This window comes from Jaculus jaculus, chromosome 7 (assembly GCF_020740685.1).
Source record: "Jaculus jaculus isolate mJacJac1 chromosome 7, mJacJac1.mat.Y.cur, whole genome shotgun sequence".
Classification (NCBI taxonomy): domain Eukaryota; kingdom Metazoa; phylum Chordata; class Mammalia; order Rodentia; family Dipodidae; genus Jaculus; species Jaculus jaculus.
In genome coordinates, this window is record NC_059108.1 from 2,489,002 (window position 1) to 2,502,078 (window position 13,077).

The window sequence follows — 13,077 nt, forward strand, 5'->3', positions numbered from 1 at the left end:
TCTGTCAAAGCTAGATCTTGTAAACCCTCCAGATGTTGTAATTTCTTTTTAATGTCTGGAGGGGACTGCCTTATCTATGTCATTGTTATTGCTGCCTGTTGACTCGGAGAAGTAGGGCCAAAAGGAGTATATCTCCAGTAAGCCTCCATCAAGCATTCTAAAAAGATAGAGGGAAGTTACTTTAGCCAGATTCGCGGGGCTACGAGCAGCCCCCCTGAGACCTGCCATCAGAGCCTGGTAGTAGACTGTCAGTTGCTCCCTACCTTCTGCTGAGTTGTAATTCCATTCAGGTCGGGTGAGAGGGAATCCCACATCAATCTCATTTGGGAGCTAGGTAGGCTACTCATTTGGGCCTGAGACATGCTAGGGTCAGGGGGAGGACCAAAGGCTCGTACAGTGGAATCAGGTCCTTCAGTTTCTAGTCCCTGCAGTGGGCCCATCTCCTCTTCCCTCGGGCAAAGCTGGAGCAGGGAGAGCAGGGAGCTAAGGTGGGGGAGATGGAATCGGGGCAGAGGGCCACTCGGGAGGGTCCTCTATTTCAGGATATATTTTGGGCTGAGCCGAGGGGTCTGGGGCCACTCGGCTTGGTTTTCTCGTGGCTTGTTGGGCCACTGCCAGGACTCGGGAGCCTGACCGTGGCGGGGGGTGGATCCAGGGCTTGACCCATGCCGGGGATCCATCACTAGGCTCTCCCAGACCAGGATGTATGGCTGTTGATCTGGGTGAGAATGGGTCCCTTCTGAAAAACAATATTCTTAACAGCAGAAATAATGGTTAGATCAAATGCTCCCTCTGGCAGCCATTCAAAGGAGCAGAAAGTCTGTTATTTACCTTTTTTAATTTTTACAGATAAGTCATGAGCCTTACTTCTAACTTCAGAGAAATGAGATACCGTCAGAGTCAGGGGGGTCGTCATAGTCTGTCCCATAATTAGAAACAAGAGTCCACAAACAAACACAAAATAGATACTGACAAAAAGAAACCAAAAACTGTGACACCTCCGATGCGTCCAGAACAGAAAACCAAATGCAGTTTCAGATGGAAGATGCCTCTGTGGTTTCTCCTGAAGGAGAAATACACAATCTTCCTTTACCAGATAGGAGACTGTCAGCCACCCTGACTCTCCTCAGATCCTGGGGTGTCCCCCAGGATTGCAGCCTGTGGTCCTGCCAACCACCGTTATCAGGTCCTCACGGTCCTGAACAACAGCTGCACAAACCGAAATTAAAACAGATCAGAGCAACAGAAATCACAGAAATCACTCAGACAAACACTCAGACAAACACTCAGACAAGCAGCGCTGCAGACATTTACATTGTTTACCTCCAAGGGGGTCTCCGGAGTCCTGGGTAGACGTGCAAATCCCTGGACGAGCTCTCAATTGAAAGACCCCAGAGGGAGACCTTCACTCAAGTCTCGAGATAGCACGCACCCAAAGACACACGGGAGACCCAACTTGCTGCAAAAGCATGAGGCTTTAGTTAGGAAACCAGAGCTCTGGGGTCGACACATATCTCACGCAGGAGACAGAGGTGTCGACTCTTTGTCATTTCTTTAGTAGTAAGTTTTTGATTTAATTCTTTATTGACTCTTTGTCATTTCTTGGGATGAATGTTAGGTCCATCAATCATAAACCATGGACATGTCTTATCAACAAAAATAAAAAACTGTATAAGATCCTTTTTCTTTACCCGTATTCCTCGCTCTCTGAGAGAGGCTTTAAGCCTCTTTAGACAATGAATGGCCCATCTTGATGGGACGGAATGAAGAGGGAAAACTTACCAGGTCTTGCCGTCTTCTTGGGTGGAGAAGCGGTGACCACTTAACAAATCCTCCGGAGGTCGCTGAACTGGGGGTCTCCGTCCGGTAGGAGTCCGTGCCTCGAGCCCCACGCTGGGCGCCACTTGTCCCGACCCGCGGGACCTCGTTATTCGTGGGGGCGAGGAGGACCCCAACCTGAAATAAGATGGGCGAGAGAGAGGAAGGGACTCAAGCAAATGTACACTTGTCAAGAGTCCAATTTTATTGAGCCACAGCGGCCTTTTTAAGGGTTAGGGTTAGGGTCTTGGGTGAGGGGGGGGCTGGAGGAGGCAGGTGGTGGAAAGTTACAGAATCTTCTTGGCCTTTGGCCTAGGACAGTTTGCAGTTATTCCAAGAATTCCCGGTATAGTTCTCACGTCTCTGCAGTCACCAGGCAGGATGTTAATTAGTTAGGTGTGGCGGGGTGAGGGGATGCAATCAGTTAGGTATGGCAGGGTGGGGGGATGAGGAAAGGTCGGAAGTTGCTCAGGGCAGAAGTTATCTCAGGGCAGAGGTTATTTCAGGGCAAAGATCTGTTCAGGGCTCATCTCCTCGTCTCCAACAGCTAGACCCTAGGAAGGCAAGAGCCAGGCAGGACACGCTGCAATTACGCACACGCCTCCATGCTCACACAAGCTGCAATCACAACCACACACACAACCAAAACCGTGCACACCCTCACCCCGTCACGGTCGGCCACAGTCCCTCGGCGCACCCGCGCGCGCGCACACGCACGCTCGGCTCGCACGCCGGCCGCTCACCAGCAGCGCACGCCCGCAGCGCGCGCCCACCGCCGCGGCTCCGGAGGCTCGAGGCGCCCGGGGTCGCCCAGCGCTGTCAGCGCACGCCGGGCCGTCCAGGCTCCCCTCGCGCCCGCCGCCGCCGAAAGCGAGCGCACTTGGGAGAGAGCCCGCTGAAGGGCGCCGACTCCTCGGACCCGGCCGCCACCCGCCGCCGCGGGGCTCCGGAACGCAGCGGCTCCCACCACGTCCCGCGGCCCCACCCCACTTCCGGCCGCGGCGCCGCGGGCGCTTCCTCAGGGGCGACCCCAGGGCGCTGCCCCAGCGACAGCTGCCGCCGCGGAGGCGCCTGGGGGCGGGGGCGGGGGGGTGGGGAGGGAGTCCGCGAGGGCACGTCGGCCTGGGTCCCTCGCTGGACTACATTTCCCAGAAGGCCGAGCGGGCTGTCGCTCCCTGCGGGGACCGTTAGACGAGTGAGGTGCGAGCCCGGTCCCCACGGGTCCGACCCAGGGCGACGGGAAGGGCCTCAGGTGAGGAGCCGGGGTCTGGGACTGCGCGGTCAGAGCGCCCCGAAGGCACGGGCACTGCGGCTGGCCGTGAGGACGTGGGGTGTCCGCCGTTGCGGGGTGGTGGCCTAAGTATGACTGTGGCCGTGGGACTCCTGTCACTTGTGTCGTCGTGACTCCACAGCTCTGTTCACAGGCCGCCCTGCGAGCAGCGAGCTCGGCCGTTACTGAAACTGGACAGGGTGCCTCGTTCTCCTCGGAACTCCATCCCTGTGCGATGGATACTGGGGCTGGGGCTGGAAATGACCTCGGGCCTGACCTGAAACCTTCGCCAGGTAAACTGCCCAGAAGACGAGCAAGGAAGGAGTGATGAACGACTGCAAATAGTTTCCAGTCTGTGGTTGGGTTTCCTTTTTACTTGCTTACTTCTGGAAATACCCGCTTAATAATTTGCCATGTGAATATACAATTTCCCCATTGGAGAACAACACAGCTAGTGCCTAGTGTTAAAGCCTCCATATGTCTAATGTTCACTTTTACCAAAAATAATGCTTGTTGAACTATTTTGTTTTGCTTGTTTTTTGTTTTTTCGAGATAGGATCTCATTCTAGCCCAGGCTGACCTGAAATTCACTATGTAGTCTCAGGGTGGCCTCGAACTCACGGCGATCCTCCTACCTCTGCCTCCCGAGTGCAGGGATTAAAGGCGTGCTCCACCACGCCCGGCTAAACGATTTTTTTTTACAAGATCTTTTTTGTTTAAATCTTTTTATTTTATATTTGCAATGAGAGAGAGGGTGAGTGAAAATGGGCATGTCAGGGCCTCCAACCACCGCAAATGAACTCCAGATGCATGTGCCACTGTGCATCTGGCTTTAAGTAGGCGCTGAGGAATTGAACCCTGGTCATTTGGTTATGCAGATAAGTGCCCTAACCGCTGAGCAACCTCTCCACTTCAAACTTTTTCTTTCTTAAGTGGAAAACTATTTTAAAGGAAAAGCATGATTTTTAGAACTTCAAAAATCCAGAATTAATAGAAAAAAATAAAATTTGAACAAGTAACTAGTATTAATATTTTAATGTGTTTGGTGTTGGCTTTTTGTTTCGAAAGATATCCAGCACTGATTCCTTTTTGTGGTTTTTGTGCTTTTACAGGTTTCTCAGGGAAGTCCCCCTGTCTTTCTTGTGAACAATATGTCTCCTTGAAGTAACTACTTATCATCCCCGACATGGACCCTAGCATTTTGTAATCCACTTTTGTTGAGGTCAGTTTGCCCCTTCATTGGTTCACATCTCACCCAAGGAAAAGAATAGATACCAGGGTTGGAAAGATGGCTTAGCAGTTAAGGAGCTTGCTTGTGAAGCCTAAGGACCCATGTCCACTCTTCAGATCACATGTAAACCAGACAAACAAAGGAGAGGCAAGCCCAAGGTTGCACTTGCTCACTAGGTGGCCCAAACATCTGGAGTTTGATTGCAGTGGCTGAGGCCCAGGTGGTCCAATTCTGTCTGTCTCTCTTAAAAAAAAAGAAAAAGAAAAAAAGGGCAGAGCCGGGTGTGGTGGCACACACCTTTAATCCCAGCACTGGGGAGGCAGAGGTAGGATCGCTGTGAGTTCAAGGCCACCCTTGAACTCTACATAGTGACTTCCAGGTCAGCCTGGGCTAGTGTATGACTTTACCCCAAATAAAAAAAAATGGCGGGGTGTAGTGGCACTTGCCTTTAATCCCAGCACTTGGGAAGCAGAGGTAGGAGGATCACTGGGAGTTTGAGGCCACTCTGAGACTACAAAGTGAATTCCAGGTCAGCCTGGGCTATAGCGAGACACTACCTTAAAAAAAAAAAAAAGAAAAGAAAAGAATTGTTACCAGTCTTTGTGCCCTCTAAAATTTAAGAGAACACAGAAAAAAATTCTTTTAAAAAATCTCACCATTCTGCTTTGGACCCTGCAGTCTAAATGTGCCCCTTGCTCTTCCTAAGATGAAGGAGAAGTACCCTGATTTCTCCTGTGGCATGGGAATATGTATCTTCTTCAAAACAGTAACCAATTTTTGGACACTGGTGTGGGGTTCTAGGATTCAATTCTTAGACTGCCCTGAGTTAATAAAGACCCACAGGCTAAGGGGCTCTGTCCCACAAGACTTCTCTACCAACAGTAGCCACAAGACTTCGGTGTCATAAAAACTATGCACATCTTTCCAGATAGCCACAAATTGAGGCTTCCCACCCTTAGGTTCAGTAATTCACTAGACCAACTCATAGAAAAGCAGTACATAGTCTACCGCATAACAGTGACAAATACCATGTGTAAAGTTGGCCCATAAAGTAAAGATGGAGCTGAAAAACTTCTATCTAGTAATTGTCCTATACCTTTTCTTTGCACACAGATACCATTGTGTTGAAACTGCCTACCATATTCAGTTCAGTAATCCTCCGAACAAATTTGTAGCCCAGCAGCAATGAGTCATACCAGAGATGAGATGTGCAGTAGGCCATACCATCTAGGTTTGTGTGTTTAATGATGCTTGCACAATGACAAAACCTAGCAATACACTTCTCAGAATGTACACTTGTTGCTAAGTAATACATAACTATTCTTAATATTGTAGTTTGGGGCTGGAGAGATAGCCCAGTGGTTAAGGCACTTGCCTGCAGTCTAATGACCTGGGTTCAATTCCCCAGTACCCACATAAGCTAGATGCACAGAGTGGCATATACATTTGGAGTTCATTTCAAGTGGCTACAGGCCCTGGTGTGCCCATACTCTTATTTCCCCTCTCTCTTTGTATCTATCTCTGTTTGCAAATAAATGAAATATATATATATTTCTACTAGTTATTTATTTCCAAGCACAGGTGACAGAGAATAGGTGTTCCAGGGCTTCTGTACTGCGAACAGACTGCAGATGCATGTACCACTTTGTGCATCTGGCTTTATGTGGGCACTGATGGTGCTACTGAGTGCCTTAACCATGGAGCCGTCTCCCTATCCCCCAATATATATAAATATATGTATATATGCCGGAGCCTGCTGGCTGAAAGGGTTCGAGCCTGATGGGGAGTGAGGATTAAGGAAAGACAGAAGAAAGACTGAAAGCATGGACCCCAGTCCAGGGCTGAAGCAAGGCCTCAAGCCAGGACTGAAGACACGGTTTATTTCACAGCATTCCTTTTCATATCTTTTTACAAACAGTTTTTCCATGGACAAATATTTTATGAGCTTCACCAGGTTTCTATCAAAAACCCTTCCTGTTACAGTTTTTGCACTTCAATCACTTCTCAGTACAAAACACCAGCCAAATGGCTGAATATACATAATCTTGCTTACAAGTAGGTGCTGAGGTCTTGCTGCCAAAAGGCTTCCCCACACTGAATTTACATAATCTTGCTTACATGTAGGCTGCTATAGTTTTGCTAATGTCTTGCTGCCAGAAGCCCAGAGCTATGGATACAAGTCCAGCCAAAATGGCTCCCAACATATATACATATAAAATGTATGCATATGTATATATATATTTTAAGATTAAAATCTGGCATGGTGACACATGCCTTTAATCCCACACTCAGGAGAAGAGGTAGGAGGATTGCTGAGAGTTTGAGGTCACCCTGAGATGACATAGTGAATTCCAGGTCAGCCTGAGCTAGTGTGAGACCTTACCTCAAAATAAATAAATAAATAAATAAAAAGATTGCAGTTTTGCTGGGCATGGTGGTGTATACCTTTAATTCCAGCACTCAGGAGGCCAAGGTAGGAGGATCACTGTGAGTACAAGGCCTGCCTGAGACTACATAGTGAATTCCAGATCAGCCTGGGCTAGAGTGAGACCCTAATTTGCAAAACAAAAACGACAACAAAAAATTGTAGTTTTACTATGCAAGATACAATGATCAGTAAAATGTAAGAGATAAAATAGACAAGGTCTAGGGAGGAGTTCACATCAGGAAAGGATCTTAAGAATTTTGCCTATTGACATGTCTGAAATTTAAATCATACTGTTTGTTAAGATAGGAATATATAAAATTAGTATTTACTTTTTACATTAAAAAGTTTAAGATATCACTCGGAAGGCAGAGGTAGGAGGATTGCCATGAGTTCAAGGCCACCCTGAGATGAGAGAGTTAATTCCAGGTCAGCCTGGACCAGAGTGAGACCCTACTTCGAAAAACCAAAAAAAAAAAAAAAAAGTTTAAGACATGTTAAAAAGTTAAGGAAAATAGTACTGAGCCAGGCATGGTGGTGCACACCTTTAATCCCTGCACTCAGGAGACAGGTAGATGGGTCACCGGGCCACCCTGCAGCTACATAGTGAATTCCAGGTCAGCCTGGACTAGGGTAAGACCTTACCTCAAAACAACAACAACAACAAAAAAATAGTACTGAATAAATTTTTCATTTCGGACATATTGTTAGGTAAACACTTATGACAACCCTCAAATTTTTTTCTCTTGGCATTTTCCCTATATATCAATATTTCTATCTTTCATCTTATGAGGTTTATGTGGAATGAGATTTTTTCCATTCCATTCTTGTTATTTCCTGTCCCCACAATAGAGTTATATCATAAATTTTCTTCAATTTGTCTCTTTCCATGCAATTAGGACCTTGTAGATACTTTTAATTTGAACCAAATAACACATTAATTTTTATCTACTACAAGTTTTATTTTTCTGAGAGTAAACTGCTGTGTTTCTTCATTTGTTTGGAGTCATTTATCACCCCAAGCCCTTCTGGCTTTAAAAGTTTGTGTTGAATAATCTGCTGTAATCCTGGTGGGCTTACTTTTGTAGGTAACTTGATTTTTCTCTCTAACTGCTTTCAATATTTTTTCTTTGGTGTGTGTGTTTGGAAGTTTGATTATAATATGGCGAGGAGAAGTTCTTTCCAGGTTTTGTCTGGCTGGGGTTCTAAAGGCTTCCTGTATCTGTATTGGCACCTCTTTCCCAATTTGGGGGAAATTTTCTTCTATGATTTTGTTGAAGACACCTACTATGCCTTTGGATTGGAATTCTTCTCCTTCTACTATGCCCTGAATTCTAATATTTGATCTTTTCATAGTGTCCCGAATATCTTGAAATTCCCACTCATACTTTTCTATAAGTTTGTCTTTCTCTTTGTTGGCCTGTAGTAGATCTGCCACCTGGTCTTCTAGCTTAGATATTCTGTCCTCTCCTTCATCCATTCTACTGATGAGATTTTCTACAGAGTTTTTTATTTCATTAACTGTGTTCTTCATTGCTAGTAATTCTGACTGGTTTTTCTTTATTATTTCTATTTCCTTATTTATGTCTTGTATTGCCTTCTTTATTTCATGAAATTGGTGTCCCGCATCTTCTTTGATTCCTTTGATTTCCTCTTTAAGTTCCTCTTTGACTCCTTTGATTTGTTCTCTGACTTCCCTGAACATATTTACAATCATTCTTTTGAAATCTTTTTCAGGCATTTCCTCTAACTTGTTCTCACTGGAGGTCATTTCTGATGCATTAATATTTTTAGGTGGATTTATATCATCTTGCTTTTTAGTGTTTCTTGTGTTATAATGTATATATTTTTGCATCTTGGATTAAGTTAATGCTTGGATTTTCTAGCTAGCTGGGTATTCTTAGCTGTATCAATTGATTTGATGTTATATATTTTCAGGGTAGGAGCTTAAGGTGTTAGATGTGGCTCTTAAGACTCTGAGAGTATCTACAAAGGTGCTCCTAGGGGTTGAGTTTCCCTGCTATGGGAGTATTCAAGTAGGCTGAGTGGAATAAAATACCGGTAGATTCTAAAAGTTAACTAAACACTGTACCCATTCAGTCAAAAACAGCCCCAAGTATGTATGCCAGAGTAGTTATTATAACAACCAGATCCTCTATCAACACAGAGGTTAAGATTTCTGGTCTGTTGAGGGATCCCAGTCAGCTTGTGACCAAGTGAGACCCTTCCCTGGTGCAAACCCAGTTACCTTGGATGATGTTGGTCTCAGTCAAGTTGCTGCCTAGGTCGTCAGGCTGCTGTTCTGATTTCTGGAGCTGGCCACTGGCTTTTCCTGCAGGGCAAACCAAGCCTGGCAAGTGTGGCCCTGCAGATCAGCACCCCCACTGCTGGAACTGCTGCTGCTTCTGGGTCTGCTGTTGTTGCTGCTCCTGGGTCTCCCGCTGCTGTGGCCACTGGTACCGGTTCCGGAGCTTCCGATGTTGCTGCCGAACTCTGCTCCTGCTTGGGTCCTGCTGTCAGCTCAAGTTGGCGTGGCTGGTCCCGGGATGCTGCTCTGTTCGCTGGAGCTGGGTTCAAGCGGTGGGGGAGGGGAGGGAGCCGCGGCTGCTCCGGTTCTCGCTGCTCCACGTGTTCTTCTACCTCGCGGTCTGCTCCTCCGCTGCTCGCTGCCGCTCTCCCTTCACGTTTCCCCAGTTGCGGAGAGCGCGGTGTGAGGGGAAGCTCCCCCACCTGGCTTTTCCTGCGGCTGGAGCCGAGTCTGGCAGCTTTCTGGTGCGCCCCGCCGCCGCAGCGGTTGGCGGAGCTGCTGGAGCCGCTTTTGCCGGCCTGTGTGGGCTGTGGATGCTCTGGATCTCTCCTACTTCTCTGCTGCCACTTCAGTTTCCTATACACCTCACTTTTTAGTAAAAGTGTGTATTTTGCTGAGGTTTTTTGGTCTTTTTTCCCCCCAGGCTGCTTTGGCGTGGTACCTACGCCGCCATCTTAACCGGAAGTCTCTGGAGTCATTTATGTGGGTATAATTTTTTCCAAATCCTCTTTACTACCTTTAAATACTATTTTTGTTTTAAAAATGTATATATTTGCAAGGATAGAGAATGAATATGGGTGCCCCAGAGCCTCTTGCAGCTGCAATAGAACTTCAGATGTATGTGCCACTTTGTACAGCTGGCTTTACATGGTTACTGGGGAATTGAACCTAGACTGGCAGGCTTTGAAAGCACTTTAACCACTGAGCAAACTTTCCAGTGCTGCAAATGCTGTTTCCCACATCCAACCATATTAAGTCCTTATTTTTCCTTGCAGATATTCCTCATAGTTATTCTTTCCCTAGATTATTTTCTAGGTCTGCTGCCAGATGTTCTGAGACTGGCCTTTTACAATTATATATTTATTCAATTATATATTTTTCACCATTCTCATGTCATGTTTCTTGTTTCTAAATAAAATAACTTTGCTTTTTTTGCTAGTTTTGATGGAAAATAGGTAATTTCCTAAGAAGAGTTACAAGAGATATATATTTTTTTATTTTCTTGAAAATCTAGAATTAATTTAATTTTCACAGTACCCTAGTAATTTGACTATACATAGAATTCTGAGCCAGAATTAATTTTCCTTTATAATAGCAGTAATTGTTTTATTTTCTTCTGAATTCAAATGGTACTATTAAGAAGTTCATTACCATTCTGATTCCTGGAAATGTTTAAGGTCTATTACGTGTTCCTTTTCTTTGTGCTTAGAGAAAATAGGAAAGGGTAATGAATTAATCTACTGAGGTGGGTGCTTTCTATTTCATTGGCAAAGCCCACCCTTGTCCATCCCTAGCCACAGTCCCTGTACACGAGATAAATCTTCTGCTATATAAGGTTTCAGCCCTTTCAGTTTGCTTCATCTTCCTGCTGAGCTTTCTACTACTTTCTCTCCTTCCATTTTCTGTCCTTCCATTGTGAAAACATGTTTGTAGTTTTAGGAGTCAGCGGTGTTCATGGATGTCTGCATAGACTTCTCTCAGGAGGAGTAGGAATGCCTACACTAGTCAGATGAATTGACAACACAGAAATGATGTTGGAGAATTTCAGCCACTTAAGTTTCGGTGAGGGCTAATTTTCTCAGAATCTGTCCTTTGGAATGTCTCCTTTTTAAAAAAATATATTTTATTTTTTTGGAGAGAGAGAAAGAAGTGTGTGTGGGGGGGAGAGAATGGGTGCACCAGGGCCTTCAGCCTCTGCAAACGAACTCCAGATGCATGCACCCCTTTGTGCATCTGGCTTATGTGAGTCCTGGAGAGTTGAACCGGGATCCTTTGGCTTTGCAGGCAAATGCCTTAACTGCTAAGCCAACTCTCCAGCCCGTCTCCATTTTTACTGTGAATTATTAAGGTAAGTACCAGCTTGAACATAAACAAGTGTGGTCAGAGGGATTCTTTGGGAATAATGAAAGCTGCTCTTATCTGAAAATTCCAAGGGCTTATGAAGCTCTGTGCTAGGACCCAGAACAACAGCTAGATATATATGTTCTTCATGTGGTAAGTATGCTTTTTTTAAAAAAAAAATTATTTGCAAGCAGAGAGAGATAGAAGAGAGACAGAGACAATGAGCGTGCCAGGGCCTCCAGCTACTGCAAATGGACTCCAGATGCATATGCCACTTAGTGTATCTGGCTTTACATGGGTACTGGGTAACTGAACTCAGGTTGTTAGGCTTTGTAGTCAAGCACCTCAATCACTGAGCCATCTCTCCAGCCCATGGAGGTATGTTTTATGTAATCCTTTGTTCAAAGTTAAGTGTCCATGCCCACAGCTGTGTTTCATGGAGTCCACATTCTCTCTGGTTCCATTCGTATTAGGTTTCTGGTTTTCCATGAGTGTAGAGGAGTCTAATTATCTTTATGTGGAATAAAGGAAGAGATGGAGTCTCACCACTATACACCTCTAAACTCATTCTTCATCTTTCAGTATACTTACTACTAGAAGTGCCTGATGCTTCCATACTTCATTTGTGGTGTTCATACCTTGAGTCAGTGTTGTGAAATTTACCCACTGTCATCTTAGAATGCGGATGTGAGGGTGATCTGGCTGCGACATTGTCATCTCATTGATCGCCAGGATTGATTCGGTTGATCTGGCTGGCTAGGCGGGTGTCCCCTTCCTCCCTCACCGCTCCCTGTGCGCCCCTCCCAAAGCTGTACACTCGAAGAGGATGACCTTCCCCAAATAGAGGAGGACCGGTCTTCGGTCAAGGGTGTATGAGTACTGCGCTCCCCTGCTGAAACCTGCAGACAAGCTCTCAGAAAGCTATCGGCCTTCTAGCATCTAGCTTTAGTGCCACTGCCTCTTCCCCAGTGACCTTTGTCCCAGTGGGGTTTCTTTCATGTTGCTAAACGTTTACTTTTTACTGTGGATTTATGAACAAGTGGTGTTGAATTCCTATGAACTGCAGACTATTTGATAGAAACTATGCCCCTTTCATGTTAAAAGTGTAGTTGTTCCTCATTTTTCAGAATTCATATTTGTGAATTCACCTGTTCACTAAAATTTATTCATAACTCCCAAATCCATATTCTGATAACTTTTGTGGTCATACATAGAGAGGTTAAAAAAAGAATCTCCTAATTCATTACTCTTCCAACTAACATCAGTGTTGCTCTTCTCATTTTAGCTCTCATCCTGTCATGTCACATTTACCACATTTTTGTGCTTTTCATTGTTCCTTTCAGTATTTATAATGACTGTTAAGGGCTTGGGGGGCAACTCAATGGTGGAGTACCTACTTAGTATGTAGAAGGCCCTAGTTCAACCCCAAGCACCACAAAAACTGACAAATAAAAAGGCTCCAAGCATAAAGCTAAAGTGCTATAGTATTCCTGAGCGTAAGGCTGTGGTATGCCTTATGAAGAAATATGTATGGTGCAGATTTGGTGCATGCTTGACTTACAGTGTAAGCATTCATCAACAGTATTAAGATATCTTTCCTGGTGTGTATGCCTGTGTGCGTTTTGTGTGAGTGCAGGTATGTGCAAACCATAGTGCATGTGGAGGTCACAGGACAACTTGTGTGTCAGTCCTCACCTTCCACCCTGCTTTAGGCAAGGTCTTTCTCTCTCTTTGCTGTTTTCCAGGTTATCTGGCCTACAAGCTTCTGGAGTATTCTTCTGTCTCTGGTTTCATCTTACCGTAGGTGTGCTGGGATCAGACACTTGCACTACAGTATCCACCTTTACATGGGCTGTAGGGATCTGTACTCAGGTACTCAAGCTTTTTGTAGCAAGTGATTTATACACTGAGCCATCTTATTGCCAGATGACAATAGAAATGCATGTAAAACAAGATTATATATG

At 45.4% G+C, this 13,077-nt stretch overlaps 1 protein-coding gene and 1 long non-coding RNA gene across 8 annotated transcripts in view; one reads left to right on the plus strand and one right to left on the minus strand.

Annotated features, from left to right (window-relative positions):
• Window positions 1-2,599, minus strand: part of Znf568 (zinc finger protein 568) — a 73,168-nt gene extending 70,569 nt beyond the window's left edge. For 6 of the 7 annotated variants that reach the window (XM_045153790.1, XM_045153789.1, XM_045153788.1 and 3 more), the window contains exon 1: window positions 2,483-2,546. The gene's annotated coding sequence lies outside the window, so the exon portion shown is untranslated. The other variant, XM_045153784.1, reaches the window with a different exon arrangement.
• A 351-nt stretch (window positions 2,600-2,950) lies between these two features.
• On the plus strand, window positions 2,951-3,609 carry LOC123462041. Its single transcript, XR_006638062.1, has 2 exons — window positions 2,951-3,070; window positions 3,243-3,609. It is a non-coding gene; the product is annotated as an uncharacterized LOC123462041 (long non-coding RNA).
• Window positions 3,610-13,077: the final 9,468 nt, after the last annotated feature.